Source organism: Mustela putorius, unplaced genomic scaffold (assembly GCF_011764305.1).
Source record: "Mustela putorius furo isolate JIRA1106 unplaced genomic scaffold, ASM1176430v1.1 tig00000997_pilon_pilon_pilon, whole genome shotgun sequence".
In the NCBI taxonomy this organism is placed as follows: Eukaryota; Metazoa; Chordata; class Mammalia; order Carnivora; family Mustelidae; genus Mustela; species Mustela putorius.
The window spans coordinates 4,447,247-4,468,215 of record NW_025421527.1 but is presented as its reverse complement, the minus strand read 5'-3'; the positions used below and the strand labels follow the sequence as shown (position 1 = coordinate 4,468,215).

General features: G+C 56.5%; 1 protein-coding gene across 8 annotated transcripts in view; it reads right to left on the bottom strand.

Annotated features, from left to right (window-relative positions):
- Nucleotides 1-3,400, bottom strand: part of MEF2D (myocyte enhancer factor 2D) — a 28,182-nt gene extending 24,782 nt beyond the window's left edge. Inside the window, exon 1 of one of the 8 annotated variants that reach the window (XM_045086733.1) lies at nucleotides 3,041-3,400. The gene's annotated coding sequence lies outside the window, so the exon portion shown is untranslated. The remainder of the gene's footprint in view (nucleotides 1-3,040) is intronic. The other 7 variants (XM_045086734.1, XM_045086738.1, XM_045086737.1 and 4 more) reach the window with 7 other exon arrangements.
- Between the last annotated feature and the right edge of the window lie 17,569 nt (nucleotides 3,401-20,969).

The window sequence follows — 20,969 nt, the reverse complement described above, 5'->3', positions numbered from 1 at the left end:
CGAGACCCGTGTCTGACTCCCATACCCACTGCGGACACCAAACAAACCCAGGCCAGCCTCTCTCACCTGCCCCCCACCCAGCCCTCTTCTCCAGAAAGGCCACCACCTTCTGGGTGACAAGGGCAGAGAAGCAGGCTCTGAATAGTACAACCAGGGCCCTGCTGGAGGCCTCCGTCCATCCCCAACTCCTCTTGCTCCCACACAGGCAGAAAAGTAGGTGGCAAAGGGGGCAGAGCGTCCGGCTCAGGGCCCCCCCACAGGGCCAGGGCAAGCACCGCGATCTTGGACCCGGTGCCAGCCAGGGGGCAGCGGCCCAGGTGGCCGGGGGAGAAGGTCAGCAAGATGAGCAGAAGGCCAGGCCCCTCTGGGGGCCCAGGGGCGAGGGACGCCCGCGGCAGAGACTGAGGAGGAGGAGGCTGGGGGAGGCTAGGTGGCGATCTGTGAGGGTCTAACCTGAGGCCTCCTCCTCCCTGGGCCCCAGTGGAGCTGGGGGCCTCCCCCCCCCTCCCTGCTACTGGTACTCCAGACGGCCCCCCACCCCCGCCAGGGACTTTACCCTCCACCTTCTTTCCTCACTGCACCTCCAGGAAAGACCAAGGAAGATTAAAAAAAAAAAGAAAGAAAGAAAGAAAGAAAGAAAAAAAAAGCCACCCTGCTGGAGAAAGATTATATAACAGCAGCCAGAAAGACTATCCTATCTCCGGGTCTGTGAGGAGAGCCTAGAGCCAAGCGGGGCAGAGCTGGGAAGCCCAGGGCCCTCCAGCCCAGGAGCCGCAGGCCCAGAGCAGGGGGGACAATGGGCAGGACGTCAGAGCCACCATTCCCAGTCCTCCACCACTCGGTTCCAGGCACTGGGCACAGGAGACAGAAGCCTCAGCCCAGCCCCTCACGCCCATCCCCCAGCACACGGGTCAGGATGCTCTCTCTGCCTGGGTCCTGCTGCTCCCCTTGGATCTGAGGCTCCAAGAGCAAGGACCAGGCCTTCCCTCTCATTGTCACTCCCTACTGTAGAGCCACGCCTGGAAGACTGGCGCTTAGACTAAAGCCCTGACACAGACCTGCTGTGTGATTTCAGGTACATGGCTCAACATCTCTGGTCCCTAGAGGAACACGAGTGAAAACCCTTCCTTTTCCCAGAGAAACCAGAGACCCCTCACTTACACATGTCCACGCACACACCTACACACACACCCAGGTACACAAGCACATACAGGTATGCTGGGGGGCAGGGAGATACCACAAAGAGAATAGGACCACTGAGACCCAACAGTCCAAATGCCCATCCTAGGGCAAACTAGGAAAGAGCCGTACGTAGGCCCTAGTGTTCCCCAATCACCCAACGTAAGACATAAAGACATAAGACATAAGACATAACACAACATAAGACATAAGCGGGTCTTCAGCCTCCCTCGCTGGGATCCCACCCCACCCCCACCTCCTGCCCAACACACTGGGAAACCACAGGAAGGAAATTCATTCCCAGGCAGGCCGTGGGAGCTGGGACAGCCAGGCTAAGTCCTGGGGCGGGTGTGACCCAGCGGCCACAGGCGGGCTGGACATCTGTGAACACTGACATGTGCCTTTTCAATGCTCTCCTTGGCTCCCAAGACTTCCCTGTTGGGGGTGTGAAGACGAGTGGGAGGCGGACAGCTCCCTAACTTCAAAACACCCAATCTAGGGCTGGCCTGGGCTCCCCTCCTATCTCGAGGCCAGAGCAGCCCAAGGTCACCGGCCCAGACGGCAAACTTCCCATAGTCCAGGCCGGCCCCTGAACTGCCTGGGAGACCCGCGGAGGGGCTGGGGGAGGGGTGGGTGAGGACCACCCCCAAACCAAAGAAAACAGGCCAATAAGGAGACCTCAAAAAGGGGACTCAGCACAGGGAAGGGGGGCAGAGGACCCACCCACTGTAGCCTCCCCCAAACCACCAACAATGCCCTGTTTAAGAGGAGGAGGTAGAGAGAGCCTCCCACTTAGAAGGACAAACCTGGGATAACCTAGTCAGTGGTTCCTAGGGTGCCCACACCCTGGAGCCCTCCCGAGGCCAGGACAGACCTACAGAGGCTATCCAGAGGTCGGCTTGAACCACTAAGGAGAAGGGACCCTTTCTCCCATCCCCCTGAGACCCCAATCTGACGGCAGGGGCCTGCCACAGGGCAAGACACAAGACTCATCCTGGTCTCCTTGAAAACCCCCCAACACTCCCTCGACCCCCACTCCCAGACCAGTTCAGCCTGCCATTGGTGGAAAGACAGACTGGAGAACTCTTGCCCAGATGTTGAGCAGCTGCAAACTTCTGGCCAGGGTTTCTCCAACTGGGGCTGCTGACAAACCAGATCGGGGGGTCTCGGAGTGGGGGTGGGAGGTCCCAAGAAAGGGTCGAGCGCGCCCACCTCCGTGGTGACCCGGCGTCCCAAGTCCACAGGCACCCGGCAACCCCGGGCCGGGGACAAACACACACACTCACACACCCCGACCCACCACCCCGGTGTCATCTGAACAACGTCCCCCCTCCCTCCCCCGCTTCCCAAACAGCTGCGGCTCCCCCCGCCCCCACCCTCCCGCCGCCCTCCCAGGCCCCCTTCTGCACCATTTCGGGCCAAGGAGGAGTGAACAGGCGGCGCGAGCAGGGAGAGGGAGGGAGGGCCGGCTGTTAAAATGTCAGTCGCTCCCGGCTGTCACCGGAGACCCCCTCTGAGGATGGCGCCCCGGCCCAGACCACTCGCTGGCCGTCGTAACCCCCGACACCCACAGACGGGCGCGCCCCCAAGCGCAGGTCCCCACCCCGACCCCGGCACGCAGGGGAGTCAGAGCCCCCTGCACTTGTCCCCCGGCCGAGTCCCTACACAAACAAGCAGCCCCCCACGTAGCCTCCCACCGCCGCCGCACGGAAACAGCCCGCTCCGCGAGTTCCTCCCACCCGGGGGCCACCCCAGCCCACCCCTCAGGGGGACGGTCCAGACCACCCTCCACCCCAACCCCGGGACGGGGTGGGGGAGGGGGGCTCTTAAAGCGGCAGGCGCATTATTTTTCCCTACTCACCGGCCCCGCTGGGGGAAAGGGGTGTCACGGCTGGGAGGGGTGGCCCTCGCCCCCGGTCCGGGGGATCTTCAACGCCGGGCAGCCGCAGCTCCGGGCGGGGGGGAATAACAAATGAGGCCGGCGTCCGCGCGGGCCCTGGGCGGCGCCGGGGGGCCTGGGCCCCCGCCGTGGGCGCGGGGGCGGGCAGGCGCGCGGCGGGAAGGGGGGACCGGGGCCGAGCGCCCGAGCCGCCTCGGCGTTGTTGATATTTTGCTTCCTTCCTCCTTTCGGGCTCCAAAGGTAACTCCTCCAGCCCCCGGGAGTCGAGGCCGACGTAGGCACAGCTCAGCCTAGCTTGAGGGGTGGGGCCCGGGGGTCTGATGGACAGGCAGGGAGGCCAATGGGAAAAGCCCGCGCCGGCGGGGCGGGGCCTGAGGGGGCGGGCCTGGCCGCGGCCCCGCCTCGCGCCTCCCGCGGCCGGCCGGGCGGGCCGGGCGCCCCACCCACCGCCCTCCAGGCTAGGCTGCGGCGCCGGGAGCGGCGGATCCCTCCGCGGGCCGGGAGGGGAGGGGAGGGGAGGGGAAGGGAGGGGGGCCGGGCCGGCGGCGCGGGGAGGCGAGGCCAGCGGCCGGCGGAGGGACGGCCCGCGCGAGGTGCCCCTCGCCGCTGCTGCCCCCGTGCGCTCGCCGCGGTCCTCCCCGGGGGCTGGGCGGCCGCCGCGCACTGGCGCACGCGAGCGCGCCCCCTCGACCCCCGAGCCCCGGGAGAGTTGGCGGTGGCAGTCTAAGTAGGCAGATTCAGGGCAGACGCTACATGGCGACCAGGCGCCGTCTCCCCATCTTAGGGCGCGCCGAAGCCCGCTGGAGAGCAGCGCGTCCCCGGCCGCGGGTTACCTGGGGAGCTCGCTCGCTCCTCTACCTGTGCCGGCCCTCCCCTCCCGGGCCGGCTCGGCAGACGCCCAGCAATTTAAAGCGACAGCTCATAGTTCTGGGGTGACCTAATCCCCAGTGCCTGCGGCCCCAAAGCACTTACAGCCGAGGGGGGCAATTTAAAGGGGCGGGACCTTAATTTCCCCCAGCACAGGAAACGCCCAACAGCATCTTATTAAAGAAGCCGTAGTAGCTCTTAAAAAAAAAAAATTTTTTTTTTTTTTAATTAAAAATGCCTAGTTGCCCTGGGGCGTGGTAAATCTTGACGTGCCCTACCACTGGCCATGCCTACCCACCGGCCCCTCGGACTCCTTCTCCAGCGTCCCTGTTACCTCCAAATCCTGCTGCCGTCGACCTGGTGCTTGAGGAAATGATGGAATACGGCTTCGATCTCTAAGAACCTTGCAGAACAGAAGGGTACTCAGTTCTCCACACACCCTGATTGCTATCTGGCTGGGTCTGATTTACTGAACAAAGACTAGATTCTAGGTTAAGTGCTGGGTTAAGTTCTGCGTGAAGACACTAATAAGCACAGGCAAGCAGCAAGTCATGGTGATTAAAAGCATCAACAACGGAGTAGCCAAGCCTTCTTGGTTCAAGTCCCCATTCCACCAAATATTACCTGTGAACACACGGACCTTATTTAACTTCCCTGTACCTCATGATCCTCATGGGCGAAATGAAGATGGTGATAATAGTACCTAGCTCATAGGTGAGGTGTGAAAATAATTCGTTTATGCAGGTAGATTGCTTAAACCAGTGTCTCATGCTACGTTATAATAACTTAAGGGCTGGACTGTCACAACCCCTTTAGGCCCATTATCCCATACAAGCCTCAAAGCAGGCAAGATCAGTGGAACCGCTTTGCCACTAGTTTGGAGGCTTATCTTGTATATCTTAAAATGGGAAGCCAGCAGGCTCCAATTCCCTTGGCCTCAGTTCCCAACCCTTCCACCTGGCCGCTCCTTCAGGAAACCTGATTTAAACAGTGTCCCGCTTTGTCCCCAAATGTAGCTTCTCAGTTCCCCATCAGACCTGGGAGATGAGGCCCCAGCACCAGAAAATCTGTCCCCCTGCCAGGCAGGGCTAGCTTGCCCCCAACTCCCCAGGACAAGCAAGGGGAGCCCATCTGCCCTGTCCCCTAGGACTGTGAGAAGAACAGAGGCTTGTGCCATGGCTGGGGCTGGGGCTGGGGCAGTAGCAAGATGGGAAAGTGCCCCCCCTCAAGTGGGGAACCTCCCCTCACTTGTGGCCTCTATTTTTAGTGCTTCCCCAGGCTCTAGCTGGAGAAACCGTTTAGTCATCAGGGTGTTTATTTTCCGGCTGTTTCCGACGTCGGGAAAGCAGAATGTTGAGACTGGAGAGACAGGGCTGCTGGAAAAGACTTCTTAGGAACAGGCCTGGGAACGCAGCCTTCAGACCAATGGGTCCCAAGATCTCGGAGGGAAAAACCGAAGTGGGCACGGGGAAGCTAAGCCCCCAGGGGACCAAGAAAGACGGGTTCTCAGCCTGCCTGCAGTTTTGAGGCTCTCCAAGCCAGAGACCCCTAGGACCCTAGCTCCCTTTGAAGGATTCTCTCCAAGAACATAAGTAGCCCCAGAACAAATCGTTCCCTATGTCTGATTTCCAGAGACCCCTCCTCCCCAACCTCTGATACATCTGAGCGGTGAGCCTCCCGCCAACCACAGCTCCAGCCAATCTCAAGCCAGAGGCACGCTTGCCGGGGCTGTGATTGGCTGGCTAGTCCTCCCTGCCTTGGAATGTTGGGTCCTTAACAAAGGAATGAGGAAGGAAGGTGAGTCACCTGGGAGGGTGTTAAAGGGCCAGAAGAAGAAGAGAGAAAGGAGGCGAGGAAGAGTCGAGTGAGGGAGATGGGGTATCGTGGACCTTGAGATGCTGAACAGAGGAGGAGAGAGTCGCAGAGGCTGACATTACAAGCAAGATAGAATTTACACGTATTTAGATTTGTAGGGAGAACTTCACGGAAAGGAAAAATAGCAAATATGAGGTCTTGATTTCCGTGAAGGGCTGAGAAAGGATCTAGGGGGTAACGTCGCTGGAAGTTAGGTTATAGTAAAGACTTCCTGAAACTGACTCATACCATCTTCTTCTTCTAGCCCCTGCACTACCCATGCCAGAATCCTCTAGGGGAAAAACACCCTCGCAGCTCAGGTGCCTGGATTTCAGTTTTTCCTTCTGCCCCTCTGATTCTCACCCCATCTTCTGTCAAGAAACATCATCTTACAGACCAAAGTTGCTATGAAATCCCCGAGAAGTCAGACAGGTACCCACCAAAGTCCTAAGAGGTGGTAACTCCTCTGTACAGTATCATTTTCATAGTTTCGACAGCAAAGGGGGACCAACAGCTCCCCTATAGTCACACCTCCCCAAGCACCCTAATCCATCTTTACTTGGAAAGGTCTTCCTCATCCCCAAGTGCTTCTTCGCTTCCTGCCTGCAATTCCCGCCTCTGCCTGGCTGCTCCATGGGTCTCCCAGGACCATCCCCACCCCGCCCCCACCCCCACTCCACCCATCCCATCCCTTCTACTGGGCTGAGTACTCTTCCTCCCAGTTTTTCAGTCTCTCCCCATGCCTTCCATCTTGTGTGCCGGGGAGGGCAGGGGCTGTCAGACCCCACTGTCTCTGGGTGGGCTCATGCATCACCCCGCACCCCTCTTTGAGTCCAGTCCCCTCCACTCTATGTGGCTGCCTCATCAGTACACACCAAACAGGACTGACATTTTTGGTTTCCAGTTTATTCTTCTTCACCAGATCCTGAGCTCCTGGAGGGCACCAGATCCTGGAGGGCAGCAGTTCAACCAGCTTTGGGACTTCAGGGCCTTGCTGGGCCTGTCCTTAAAGGCACTCAGCAATGTCTGTTACAGGAACCCGTGCATGTCCGTGTATTTTGGGGACTATTATAAAAACTGTCTTGACAACCTCCTCTATTAGTCCACCGATAACTCTGTGCTAGCCAGGGATGGGGGGCTCTGGCCCAGACAAGTCCCTCTCTGGGCCAGGAATGGGGGGGGGCGGAGTTAAGCACAGAGTTGTCAGGGCTGTGCTGGCAGAGGCAGGCTCCAAGCTCCGTGCCAGGGTGCCTGGGGCCAGGCCTGGGGCAAAGGGCAGAGGCTCTACCCTGGATTTGAAGGTGGGAGGAAAGGGGTGCCAAAGCCGGGTCCTCAGTCCGTGCCCCCCCTCAAGAGTTCGCTGCCCCAGGCTGGGCAGGATGTGGTGGCAGCTGCGAGAGGGTGGGCAGGATGTGGGGGTGGGGGCAGCTGAAACGAAGCCTGACATTCGGCTCCCCAGCTCCTCCCTCCTTCCCTCTCCCCCCCATCCGCCCCCTCCAGGTCACGTGCTTCCAGCCCGGGCACCAACGGACTATTTCTCCCTTTCCGCGGAAGGACAAACTTGACATCGTAAGCTCAAGTCACCTTCGACTTCAGCTGTACCACGCCTTTTTCTTGCCCCGTAGCCCAGGACAGAAAGTTTGCCAGATACACATTTCTTTAGCGCCCTGACCACTGATTCGGGAGTGGCCCCTTTAAATGCAAATGAACCGCCTTCTCGCTCTCGCCCCCCCCACCCCCATCCCAACTTCGCTCCTCGTGCCCAGACTCCGCCAGCTGCCATTGACGTCATGCGTGCGTCAGCGTCGCCAGCCCAACCAGACGGCACGTGGGGGGAAGAAGGTGGCCTTAAAGGGCCAGCCGCCTTCGGCCTGCCGGGTGCTGTTCCGAGTTTGGCCTTGAGAAAGGAGTGAGATGAGAGGTGGGGAAATCTGCTGCCACAGGAAGGGATGCAGGCAGGACAGGTAGGAGCTCGGCTGCTTCGCAGAGCAGGAGAGCCGGGCGTTTCCTCCAGGTTCCCCAGGAGTGCGGGGTTTGCGCCTGGGAGCGCAGAACAGCTCTGAGGGTAAAGGACTGACATTTAAGACTTGCCCAGTTAGAACGTGAGCCCTCCCTTCCTCTCTGCCCTGCTCGCCCACAGTGCAAGGACTTCGTTCTTGGACACAGATACCCGTCCACTTGGTATCTCCGGCACCAAGTGGACAGGTGTCTGGTAATTGTAGAAGCCGCAGGATCCAGTGCAAAGCCGCCTCCTTCAGGAAGCTTTCCCTGACTGCCCCACGTGGCAGGTTAGCATGTACTGGCAGAAAGATGGCCTCATTCTCATGAACACTGGTGGCGTTTAACGACCCTGCATCTTCCTTCCATGAGTTAGAGACCACAGGGCACACAAACCTCAGAATCACAGAGACATGGGTTCCAATTCCCTCTATACTGTTTTCTCACTGAAGGATTTGGGACAAGTCTCTTCATCTTAGCTCTGCTTGGTGTCACATGGGGTTAATGCTGCTGGACCGTATACTACGCTGATGATGGAGAGCCCCCAGAGCCCTCCTATAGGACCTGTCTCATGTAAGCACTCCAGCACTCCGCAGTGGGAGGGAGCAGCTTTTAGGACGCCCATTTCCCCACTAAACTGCCTGCATCTGGAGAGCAAGGCCCCTGCCATACTCATTTAGTCCCAGAACCAACACAGGGTGAGGCTCATAGTTGGTGGCTTTAAAATGCTTGTTGAATGAGTAAATACGAATGAATGAATGATTTCAGTATTTCCTGAAATCCGACCTCCAAACCCAGCCTCGAAGTGCTTGCCCCAAGGAGGAAAACTTTACAAATGCCCCCTCTGTGCCCCGGGTCTTTTTACCTCCGTGGCAGAGCCTCAAGGTGGAGTTGGGATGAGGCCCTAGTCACTGTGGTTGAACCAAAAGTATTATGCAAGCCAGCCGCAAATGACTGGTCTGCAGGGGAGATCTGAGGGGGCCTCCCCACCTCTCCCCATCCCCAGCCCGGGTGCTAGGACCCTGCCCCAGGAAACCCGGGCTGGGCTTCTGCAGGGCCAGAGGCCCCTTAAAAGGGAGCTGGAGGAGGAGAGCTTCCTGCCCCTTCAGGACTCCTTAGCCCAGACACGAGGCTGTCTTTGGCCTTTTCCTCTCCGGAGCCCAAGCTCATCCGGCCCCAGTCCCCCTGTCCTGCTCTGAACTCCCGTCCCCCACCCCAGACTTCAGTTCCCCCAGAGTTCTAGCTGGGGAGGGGCAAGGGCACGAGACCTCCTACCACCTGGTTCCAGCTCGCTGGCCAGAGGGGCAGTGGCCGCCTCATCCGGGTTCAGCCTGTCTCGAAGTGGCTTATCGATCTGATTTTCAGTATCTGTCACCATCTCTGAAGTAGAAGGGCCACAGGCAACAGAAGGAACTTCCTCCCCGGGGAGGAGCTGTGAGCTGGGGGCCCTGGGAGCCCTCTCCTTCCTTGAAGACCAGGGAAGAAGTGGGGGAGACCAACTCAGGAACCCTGAGGGACACGGGTGGGTCCCCGCGAATCTCCAGGCAGCCTTAGTGCTGACTCCGCCCCCTGCAGGGGTAGGGCGCTGCCCAGGAGCACTCTGTGTTCCAGAAAACCCCAAAATAACCCAACTTTGCTGTCCAGCTGCTATTTCTGTCCATCTTGTTTAATTATTCAAACCCAAGTTGGGGAATGAACTATAAAAAGCTCTCCGGCTCGGGGACCCAGGAGAGCAGGGAGGCTCGCCAGGTTGCCATCGGAGCAGAGCACATGGTTAAGTGAGGTCACTCAGTGAGGCCTCCTGCCTGAAAGTTCCATCTGCTGTTCGCTTGCTTCCTCTGCTAGAAGGAGGACCGGGGCCTCCCTCCCTGGGCCTCCCTCAGGCCCTCCCCCTGCACCCCTCCCAGCCTGCCCTGCCCGGGAGCTGGGCCCCACCCACCTCCCTTGACTCTGGAAGTGTTTGCCCTCAGTGGACCCTTTGATGACTGCTTCCTAGTCCTGGTTCTTAGCCCATAGATCCTCTTATCAGACCCCAGCTTCCAGGACTTCGTGGGGGGCAGGAAGTGCAGGTAAAGAGGTCAAGCCAGGTGGACACAGACAGGAAGATGCTGTGCCCTCTGAGGGTACCCTGTCTGCCGAGGCTGGGGGGGCTTTTCCGGGTGAGGCGGGTTCCTGACTGTCCCCTGAGCCTCTGGACTATTTTTCTGGGCCTAATGCTTTTCTGGTTGGCCGCAAGTTCAGGGTCAGTTTCCACTGAAACCGAAGTCCATGGGGCGCCTGGCTCAGTGTATTAAAGCCTCTGCCTTCAACTCAGGTCATGATCTCAGGGTCCTGGGATCGAGCCCCACATCGGGCTCTCTGCTCAGCCGTGAGCCTGCTTCCCCCTCTTACTCTGCCTGCCTCTCTGCTTGTGATCTCTGTCGAGTGAATGGGTAAAATCTTTAAAAAAAAAAAAGGAAACAAGTCCAGGGCAGGCAAATGGGGAAGCTGGGTACCCTGGGGTGGGGGTGGGGAGCTGTTCTGTGACCCCCCTCCCCTGCACAGGCCTTTCCTAGAAAGGTAATAACTGGGGGGTGGGGGCACAGTTGCTATGACAACTCAGGGAGTGAGGGGATTGGTGCAGGTGATGGGCCTCTGAGCAGGAGGGGCCCTGGGAGAGGCTGAGGGGCCCTCGGAGAGGCTGAGGGGCCTGCGGAGAGGCTGAGGGGCCCTCGGAGAGGCTGGGACAGCCCGGGAGACAGAGGCCAGAGGAGGTGGGGTCACAGGAGGACAAGAGCTTTGAGCCCCAAGAGAGGAAGCGATCACTTGGGCAGACCCAGAGACCCAGGGCAGAATGGCAGAGGGGACATCCAGTGTGGGAGGGGAAAGCAGCAGGCTGGCAGACGCTGGGACAGGACTTTCCGAGAGTCAGTGTGGGGACCGCAGTGCTCATAGAGCACCCTGGGTTTCACTCGGCTATCTGGGGGCTTGTTCCCACATGTTCCTTGGCAGGAGCTCCTCTAAAGTCCAGGTTACCCCCCACCCCCACTAGAGCTACAGGGGCGATGCTGAGGTTAGGGGGAAGAAGCTGGCTGTTGCTAAGCAACCAGAGGTTGTATACCTGGAGGGCATGGGAGGGGCCGGGGAGGCAGGGAGCAGGTGAAGGAGCTGAGTGGACAGAGCTCAAGCCTCCCTCTCCCACCGTCCTCACGCCAGTGGCACAGGAGGGATGTACTTGTCACCCAGTAAGTGTGTTGTCTTTGGGAGTGTACGCGTGCTGTCCTTCTCCAGGATGCTGAGCCCACGTAGCTCCCGTGGGACTGTCTCTGAGGACAGGCAGGGCCGGGGAGGGGGAAGAAGGAAAGATGCTTAAGCATCTTTCCCTGGTCATGGGAGGGGAGGGCTTGCCCTGCCCGAGACAGGGTAGGGGCCCCTGTGGAGATGCAGGGACTGCAGGTGGCAGCTGGGTGGGTGGGGGCCTGGTGCCAGAGAGGAGCCCCGGAGGAGAAGCCGCCCGAAAGTGGTCCGAGTGTTCTCAAGGCTGACGTATTTCTATAATGTTATTTTCCGTGTATTTTAGGTGGCCCGGAGTCTAACAGAGGTCGTGTTCCCCACCCAGCTGCATCTCTGCCAGGCTGAGGAAGACGCTCGGGCAGTCCGCAGTGCGGACACAGGCTGTCACCACTCTTGACCCGTGGCCCAGCATGGGCTTAGCTCCCAACCAGAGAGAGCGCCCACGTGGGGTGAGCATTTGTGGCCCTATGTTGGGGCCCTGGGGAAGTGGCCAGGGGCAGGCAGCACGCATGCTGACCCGTTTGGGAGCTGTTGCCGTCGGTGCTGGCGTGGGCCTCGACTTCTGCAGAGACCCCCTCCGGGAGGGCTGGGAAGTCGCCAGCTGCCCGTTCCACACCCCAGACTTGCCCCTAAGGGCTGTGTTGCTGGGAGGACCTAGGGGCCTCCTGATAGCTGATCCAGGGAGAAAGAGAGAAAACGGAAGATAAAGGGCACGAGCCTGGCTCGTTTTCATCTCTGTGTCATGCCAGGCCCTCTGCAAGGCCCAAGACACGCTTTTCTCATCATCGTACAATGAACAGCCCGTCTGTCACAGAATTCTTGTCCTCCTCATACAGATGATGGAGCAGAAACTCAGAGAGGTTAAGGAGCATGTTCATAGGCACACAGCAAGAAGGGGCTCTGGGTTCGAAGCCAGGCCTGTCTGTTGCCCCGTCAAGGGTCACAGGGACACTCGCTGGGCCCAGGAGTCCGCATGGAGGGGAGGTATCCTCAGGGACTCGGTGTTTCAAGTGCTAATGAAGAAAAGAGAGCCCTCAGAGCCCCAAGCTCACACAGTGGCCTCAGAGCGGCTCAGGCTGAGCGAGAGCCAGCAGAGAAGGCTGGACCGGGTGGACCTAAGGTCCCACCCCAGCTCAGCCACTTCTTGCTGTGAGACCTTTAGCAAGTCACTGGCCCTCTCTGATCCTGGCTTTCTGCAGTGATAGTGGAAAGCGGATACTCCTAGAGTTTACGACAGAAAAGGCACACGATGAGGCACCTGGGGGCCTCAGTCATTAAGGGTCTGCCTTCGGCTTAGGTCATGATCCCAGGGTCCTGGGATCCAGCCCCACCGCGGGAAATCTGTTTCTTTCTCCCCCACTCCTCTTGCTTGTGTTCCCTCTCTTGCTGTGTCCAATAAATAAATAAAATCTTTTTTTAAAAAAGAAAAGAGGGGCGCCTGGGTGGCTCAGTGGGTTAAAGCCTCTGCCTTCAGCTCAGGTCATGATCCCAGGGTCCTGGGATTGAGCCCCACATCAGGCTCCTTGCTCAGCGGGGAGCCTGCTTCCTCCTCTTTCTTCCTGTCTTTCTGCCTACTTGTGACCTCTGTCAAATAAATAAAATCTTTAAAAAAAAAATTAAAAATTAAAAATTAAATAAAAAGAAAAAAAGAAAAGAAAAGCCGAACAATATGTGTCTGGTGCCTTGCAACCAACCCCTTCTCCCATCCACCCAGAAGGTGAAGATCCCCTGTGGCCAAGGGCAAGTTGAAGGGCCCATGCAGACTTGTTGGTGGGGCCCCAGCTGTGCTCTGGGGGAGCCCCAAGCTTCACGGCGGTTCGTGGAATGTCTGAGGTGTGTCCTTCTCTCTGGCCGGGCAGTGGGGAAATTACATGAGGAGCCAGAGTTGTCCAGAAAGGGCCAAAAGAGCGTCCTCTGGTGGAGAGGTGAGTGATTACAACAGGTGACAGAGGGGCACAGTTGCCAGTGCCTGTTTTCTTCCCAGAGAATGGGAAGACCAGAGAATGGGAGTTCGAGAATGGTGAGAATAGACTCCCCACCTGCTCGTCCATGACTTCCTGTGTGCGCCTTGCGGAGCTCAGCCGTGGACCCCCGCTTGCGGCCCACTGCGGTGGCCTTGCCTGGACTGGGAGGCATCTTGGAGAGAACTGCAGAGAACAGGAGGTTCCCTGGGCATCGGGAGGCTCGATCCTCACCGCTCCAGGCTGACCCACATCAGCGTCTTGGAAGGTCAGAGAAGAAGGCGGGAGCGGGCTGGGGTGGGCCACTCTGGACCCCTCGGGCACGTGCGGACCCGGCCGGCAGGTGGTCAGAACTGCCCAGAACTGTGCTGCTGACCTGTCAAGCACAACTCTCGTTTCCCCAAAGGCACAGGTGATTTGAATGTGCATTTGAGCCTGTGTGCTTATGGGGGTTTGCTGGACTGATTGCGGCAACCACTTCACGACTGGCACAGAGACCGAGTCCGTCTGTCACACGTCTGCAGCTCCCTACAGTTACCTGTCAATTACATGTCAAACGGAGGGGAGAGGAGGACGGGCCGCGTCGCTGCGGTGCTCTGTGCACAGTCTCTTTGCCCAGGTGAGACCTGCACAGATGTCCTCGATAGCCAGGAGCTCCTCAAGGCCCTCCCGCCACGGAGGTTAGTGCGGGCGGGGTGTGGGGAGCCCCGCAGTTTCTTCCACTCGCTTCACACACTGTGGTGGGCTCCCAAGAAAGCCTCCCTTTGAGGACCCAGCCCCAGACAGAAGAGACCTCGTGCTTTGTGATGGAACATCTCTGCTATGGAACGTCAGACAGCCTTGCAGAGCAAGCCATGGGGCCGGCGCGGGGACACACAGCCTCTGGACACACATTATCCGATGGAAGAAGCAAGTCTCAGGGCCACCTGGCCGGCTCGGTAGGGAGAGCATGCAGCTTTTGATCTTGGGGTTATGAGTTCGAGTCCCACACTGGACGTGGAGCTGACTTCCAGGGAACAAAGCCCGTCTCAGAGCAGTGTACGCCAGACTAGGCCACTTGCACAAATCAGGCACGTATGAGTAGGGAAACCATCATCTCAGCAAACTTAGCGGCTCAGAACAGCAGGCGTGTCGTGTTAACTTGCAGGGTCGGGGAGTAACGGGGTGGCTGGGTGCTTTTCCCGCTGGCTGGCTGCGTCCTGACGGGGCCAGGGTGAAGGCCTCCTCATGTGTCTGGCGCTCGGGCTGGGAACACTCAGACAGGTGGGGTCCAGACAAAGCTATGATCCTGTCTCTCCTAGTCCCGTCTTTGTGTTCTTCCCGGCCCAGGGGTTTCCAGGTAGCCAGAATCCCTTTTTTTTTTTTTTAAGGTTTTATTTATTTATTTGACACAGAAAGAGAGACAGTGAGAGAGGGAACAGAAGCAGGGGCAGTGGGAGAGGAAAAGCAGGCTTCCTGCCGAGCAAGGAGCCTGGTGCTGGGCTCAATCCCTGGACCTTGGGATCGTGACCTGAGCCAAAGGCAGACGCTTAACAACAGAGTTACCCAGGCACCCCGGTAGCCAGTATTCTTAGGAGTGGTGTAGGACTCAGAAGTTATGTGTCCTACATAGAGCACCAAGGGGGATCAATGTTTCTTCCTAGGACCTAGCCTTGGGAACGACCCCACATCATTTCTGTGCCACACTCGTGAGACAGTCGCGGGGCCCGCCCAGGGGTCCCACAGAGCCCCCACCTGGTGGGGGAGCAGGTGTGATAGGACATGTCCCGCCCACCTGCGGAAGAGAGCAGATTCTGCCACAGTGAGTTGGTGAACATGTTGAGAACATGACCATGAACATGAGGAGAAAAGGCCCCGAAGGATCTTCACCAAAACATGACAGGGCTTCCCCTTAGAGAAGATGGGGTGCTGCAAAGTTTCACCTGCCTTCCTACGTATGCCTTGAGTCCTTGGAGATGACAGATACATTCTTTGGTTTGATGAATAGGAAACAGAAGAGAAGAAAAAAGGAAGAGAAGCCAAGTAAAGCTTTGCTGTAAGCCCCTCATAATGAAAGGTTTGATAGATCGGGATTTGGGGAAAATATTGAAATGCATCTGAATTTTATGAACATATTACATTAGGTTGGTGATATTTTTTTTTAAAGATTTTATTTATTTATTTGACAGAGAGAGATCACAAGTAGGCAGAGAGGCAGGCAGAGAGAGAGAGAGGAGGAAGCAGGCTCCCCGCTGAGCAGAGAGCCCGATGCGGGACTCTATCCCAGGACCCTGAGATCATGACCTGAGCCGAAGGCAGCGGCTTAACCCACTGAGCCACCCTGGCGCCCCAGGTTGGTGATATTTTATTTTATTTATTATTTAAGTTTTTTTTTTTTAGTAAGCTCTATACCCCACGTGGGGCTCAAACTCACAACCCCAAGATCAAGAGTCGAGGCACAGCCTCTGCCAACGGAGTCAGCAAGGCACCCCACGCTGGTTCTAGTTTAAATAAGGTGCAGAGGGCACCTGGGTGGCTTAGTTGGTTGAGCGACTGCCTTCGGCTCAGCTCATGATCCTGGAGTCCCTGGATCGAGTCCCACATCAGGCTCCCTGCTCAGCAGGGGGTTTGCTTCTCCCTCTGACCCTCTCCCTTCTCATACGTGCTCTCTCTCAAATAAATAAATAATAAATCTTTTAAAATAAATAAGGCGCAGAAATGAGGACAGAATTATGATTCTTTTCCCAACTTTATTGAGCTATAACTGACATAACATTATATAAATTTAAGGTATACAATGTAACGATCTCTCTCTCTATATTTTTTGTTACATAGTGTAACAGTTAATATATAATATAATGTGATATACTATGTAATGGTTACAGAGTGTAACATGTTACATAGTGTAACAAAAGATAGATACATAGATACAGGGAAAGAAAGAGAAATGAGCACTGCAGTAGGCTTAAGTAATGCCTCTCTTGGTGCGATGGTTACCATGTTCACCAGTCGTGAGAACATTTAGGACCTGCCCTCAGCATCTTCCCAGTGTATGATACAGTGATGCTAACTGCAATCACCGCTCCGTGCCTTCTGTCTCCAGAACTTACTCCTCCTACAACTGGAAGTTTGTGACCTTTGACCAACGTCCCCTCATTTCCACCCCCCGCCCCCCAAGGACAGCCTTATTCATTCATTTAACAGATGTTCCTTGAACACCTGCTGCACGTTAGTTGAACAGCTCTAGCTGGAACGCGTTGTTCGTAGATCTGAGCCGGCTTTGAGGGATCTCTGGTAGCTCCATCCATGGCCTCGTCCTGTTTTCACACTTTTATGTGGAAAGAGAAAAAGCGGCCCTGTCAAGGATGTGGCATCGTGGTGTGAAAAGACTTCAATGTAGTGGATAAAAATGGGGGCGCCCGGGCTGCTCAGTCGCTGGAGCGGGTGACTCTTGATCTCAGGGTTTTGGGTTCGAGCCCCATATTGGGTGTAGAGGTTACTTAAAAATAAGATCTTTAAAAATATATTACATAAAAATAGTGAAGATGTTCAGCTTCGCTCTTACAGTTATGGGCTTGGGTGCCTGGGTGGCTCGGTGGGTTGGGCCTCCACTTTCGGCTTGGTTCGTGGTCTCAGGGTCCTGGGATTGAGCCCTGCATCGGGCTCTCTGCTTGGTGGGGAGCATGCGTCCCCCACCCCACCTGCCTCTCTGCCTACTTGTGATCTCTCTCTCTGTCAAATAAATAAATAAATACATCTTTAAAAAAATAAAAACGCAAAACAAAAAGCAAAAAACTTAGTGGCTCAAGGGCCACCCGGGTGGCTCAGTTGGCCAAGCCTCATTTGTGATTTCAGCTCCGGTTGTGATCTCAGGGTCATGAGATCGAGCCCCGTGTAGAGCTCTGCATTCAACGGGGAGTCGGCTTAAGGTTCTCTCTCCCTCTGCCCCTCCCCCCGATAAAAATAAATAAATCTAAGAAAACCCACCTGTGGCTCAAAACAGCAATAACAAGGGGATGATTCTGGTTGTGGATCTGGGCCTGGCTGAGCTCAGCAGGGGGGCGGCTCGGACTCTGGGCCCCTCGTGTGGGCGGAGACCCCGCAGAGCCGTCCTCACCTGGCCAGGTGTCCGCAGGGGCGTCAGCAGGAAAGGGCAGGAGGACACCGACACCTGACTTCTCCGCGGGACCCCGGCGTCCTCATGGCGTGGCAGCAGGCTCCCGAAAGCAGCCGTCCCAGGACCTGTGGAAGTCGCAGCCTCCGTTTGTGGTGTCATTGCTGTAGAAGTCACAGTAACCTCGCTGTCACTAATGACCAACTGGCGGATTCGAGGGGAGGGGCACCGACATCACCGGTCAGTGGCGGGAGCGCTGATGTCGCGATAAGAGCACGGGGAAGCGGGGACTGTGTGACGTCGCTGTTCGAGAATACCATCTGCTACTTTCATTCATCATCAAAAAGGTTAAAACCAACAGAGACCCTCGTTTTTTCCCAATCGGCTCATTTCACACGGGGGAAGCTGTGTCCTTCTGTGTCCCGCCGGGAGCTGAGCAGCAGGGCCGGGCTCCCCCGAACCTCAGAGCAAGAGTGTCTGTGTGGCCCGGGGCCGTCTGTGCAGGCTGTCACCAGCAGGTGCCAGGGTGGCCCTCGGTCTTGACTGTCACCTTTCTCCAGATAGCACACGGCTTCCCACTCCTCCTCCTGAGGCAGGGCTGGGATGTCTCCTCAGGGAAGGCTTTCCTAGTTGCACGGGTGGGAAGTGCAGCCCGTCCGTTCGTCTCCGCCACTCGCGCCTGGTCCCGGGCTCCTTCCCCCAAAGTGCTTATTGCTCCCCCCCTTTTTTTTAATAAGATTCTATTTATTTATTTGACAGAGACATAGCGAGAGAGGGAACACAAGCAGGAGGAGTGGGAGACAGGGAAGCAAGCTTCCCGCTGAGCAGAGAGCCCGGTTTGGAGCTCGATCCCAGGACCCCGGAATCATGACCTGAGCTGAAGGCAGAGGCTTAACCCGCTGAGCCCCCCAGGCGCCCCGCGCTTATCGCTTCTGACAGTGGAGTATCCGTCTTCACCAGCCAGCTGTCACTGGGCCACGTCTGCTTCGCTCCCGGACCCCAGCACCTAAGGATCCCAGCACCTGAGGTAGGGACTGGCACTAGAGGGCACTTGGGAAATATTTGTCAGGGGCGCCTGGTTGGTTCAGCGTCTGCCTTCGGCTCAGGTCGTGATCCCGGGGTCCTGGGATCGAGGCTCTTGTCGGGCTCCTTTCCCAGCGGGGAGTCTGCTTCCTCCTCTGCCTCTCCTGCTCCCCCTGCTCAAGCTCTCTCTGAAATAAATAAAACTTAAAAAAAAAAAAAAAGAAAAAGAAATATTTGCTGAAGGACTGAATTTTTAAAAATACTTGCTGCTGGCAAGGTTGTGGTAAGACTACTGTGTCCTTCCAGCGGGACTATGAATTGGTGCAATACAGTTTTAAATAAACTTTTAATTTTGAAATAGTTTTACATTTACGGAAAAGTCGCAGCACAGTGCAGGGAGTTCCCGTGGTCCCCTACCCAGCTTCCCTCAGGTTAACCCTGGAGTTTCTGTGGTATTTTTGTCAAAACTAAGAAACCAGGGGCGCCTGGGTGGCTCAGTGGGTTAAAGCCTCTGCCTTCGGCTCAGGTCGTGGTCTCAGGGTCCTGGGATCGAGCCCCGCAGTCACCCAGCCAACCGAGCCAGGCGCCCCTCTAAGAAACCGGTATCAACATCTTCGTCTTCACTGAAGCCCCACCTGGATTCCGAGCCCCCAGTGTCCCGCGGATGTTGTCTTCCCGTCCCAGTGTCCCGGTCACGCTACCACAATCGGCAAGCCGTACTTTTAATTTTATTTCTATTTATTTACTTTTACAGATTTTATTTCTTTCTTTCAGAGACAGACACCGAGACAGAGCACAAAGGCCGCGGCGGAGGTGCTCAGGCCCAGCCTGGGCAGGTTTCCGCGATCAGCCGGTCAGGCTGGGCTTCTCTCCGGACCGGAGAACCCGGGGCGTCCGGCCCCAGGGCGTGCACCTCCTTCTCTCCCCTCCGGTGCCCTCTTTGTGTTCACCGGAGCAGATTTTCTGGACGCTAGGCCACATGTGAGAAGACCCTTTATAAACGCACACCCTTTGACGAAGCAACTTCCCTTCTGGAAGGAGAGTCCGAGGAAACACACCCGGGCACAGGCTCCGGAAAAAGGACGGACCAGGAAGTGACCTGTCCGCGGGGAAGCGTTGGGCCCAGGACATCAGCCAATGGGGGGCTGCTGGGAGGTGCCGCGTGTGGCTGGGGTGGGGTGGGGTGACCTGACCTGGGGGAGATGACAGTCTGACCCCTCTGGGCATCCTAGTGCCAGAAGCTGGTGGCCTTCTCCACAGGGTGCTGCGAGTGGGTGACTCAGCCTTAACGGGCTTCCCTTCCTGGGTGCCGCCCTCCGAATTCAAGTTCCCACGGCCCAGGGGAAAGAAGTCCTTTGCCCACGGTCCTGGGCGGTGGGAGGCAGATCTGCTGTCAGCTGCACAGTTGTGTGGAGGGAGGGACATCAGTTCCCCAAAGGAAGGGACCTCCACAAAGGGTTTGTCGCACAGCATTCTTCCCTCAAAACACAAACCATCTATCTAGGTGGTTGGGATGTTGTTGGTGGTGCTATTTTATGTACTTATTTAAAAGATTTTATTTACTTATTTGACACAGACAGAGATCACAAACAGGCAGAAAGGCAGGCAGAGACAGAGGGGAAGCAATCTCCCTGCTGAGCAGAGAGCCGGACGCGGGGCTCAATCCCAGGACCCTGAGACCATGACCTGAGCCAAAGGCAAAGGCTTAACCCCCTGAGCCACCCATGCACCCCAGTTGGTGCTGTTGTTTTAAGTAAGCTCTATGCCCAACTTGGGGCTCGAACTCATAACCCTGAAATCGAGAGTCACCTCACCTGTTCTACCAATTGAGAGGGCCAGGTGCCCCTGGAATGGCCCATTTAAGATGGCAAAGTGTTTTCAATGTAGATGGAAATAAACAGGTATGAAATAATATGCTTTGCATGATTCTAGTTACAAATATGGTTGGAAGAAAAGACATCAAAATATTATAAGTGGTCATCATTTTGTAATGGTATCATGAAATATTCTTACTCCCCCAAACTTTCTACAATGAATATATAGTTGGGGAAAAAAAAAAAACAGTAATTTTCTAAAAGTTCATGCTCGGGGCGCCTGGGTGGCTCAGTGGGTTAAGCCTCTGTCTTCAGCTCAGGTCATGGTCCCAGGGTCCTGGGATCAAGTCCTGCATCGGGCTCTCTGCTCAGCAGGGAGCCTGCTTCCTCCTCTCTGCCTGCTTGTGATCTCTGTCTGTCAAAAAAAAAAAAAAAAAAAAAGTTCATGCTCTTTGGGGCACCTGGCTGGCTCCATCGGGAGATCATGGGACTCTTGATCTCAGGGTTGTGAGTTCGAGCCCCACACTGGATGCAGAGATGACTTAAATAAGCGAACCGTCTTTAAAGAAAAGCTCCTGCTCGCTGATCTCGTTATTTCTATTCTAAGGCAATAAGTTAGAAATAGAAAGCTCTCGGACACAGATGGCCATTCCAGGCTTTAATAGTGAAACTGGGAAGCAGCCGCTTACCGTTGCATGGATGTTAACTGCATTAAATATATGGGCTCCATTAGAGACGTGAATGTTTTTGGAGAAATTTTAAAGACATGGAAAAATGTTTCTCATGGCTGAAGGAATGCAGCAGAAACTAAGACCACCCGGACAGGTGATCTGCACAGCCACACAGTGCCCCCTGCGATCCAACAGCCCTCCTTCCTCTGTAGCGCCCCCGGGAGCAGCCTCAGACCCACTGTGGTGAAAGACACCTTCCAGAAACTTCCACCCTGTGATGGACTGATCTGTAGGTAGGTATACATTTCTGAGTAAGCTCCAGGCCCAGCGCGGGGC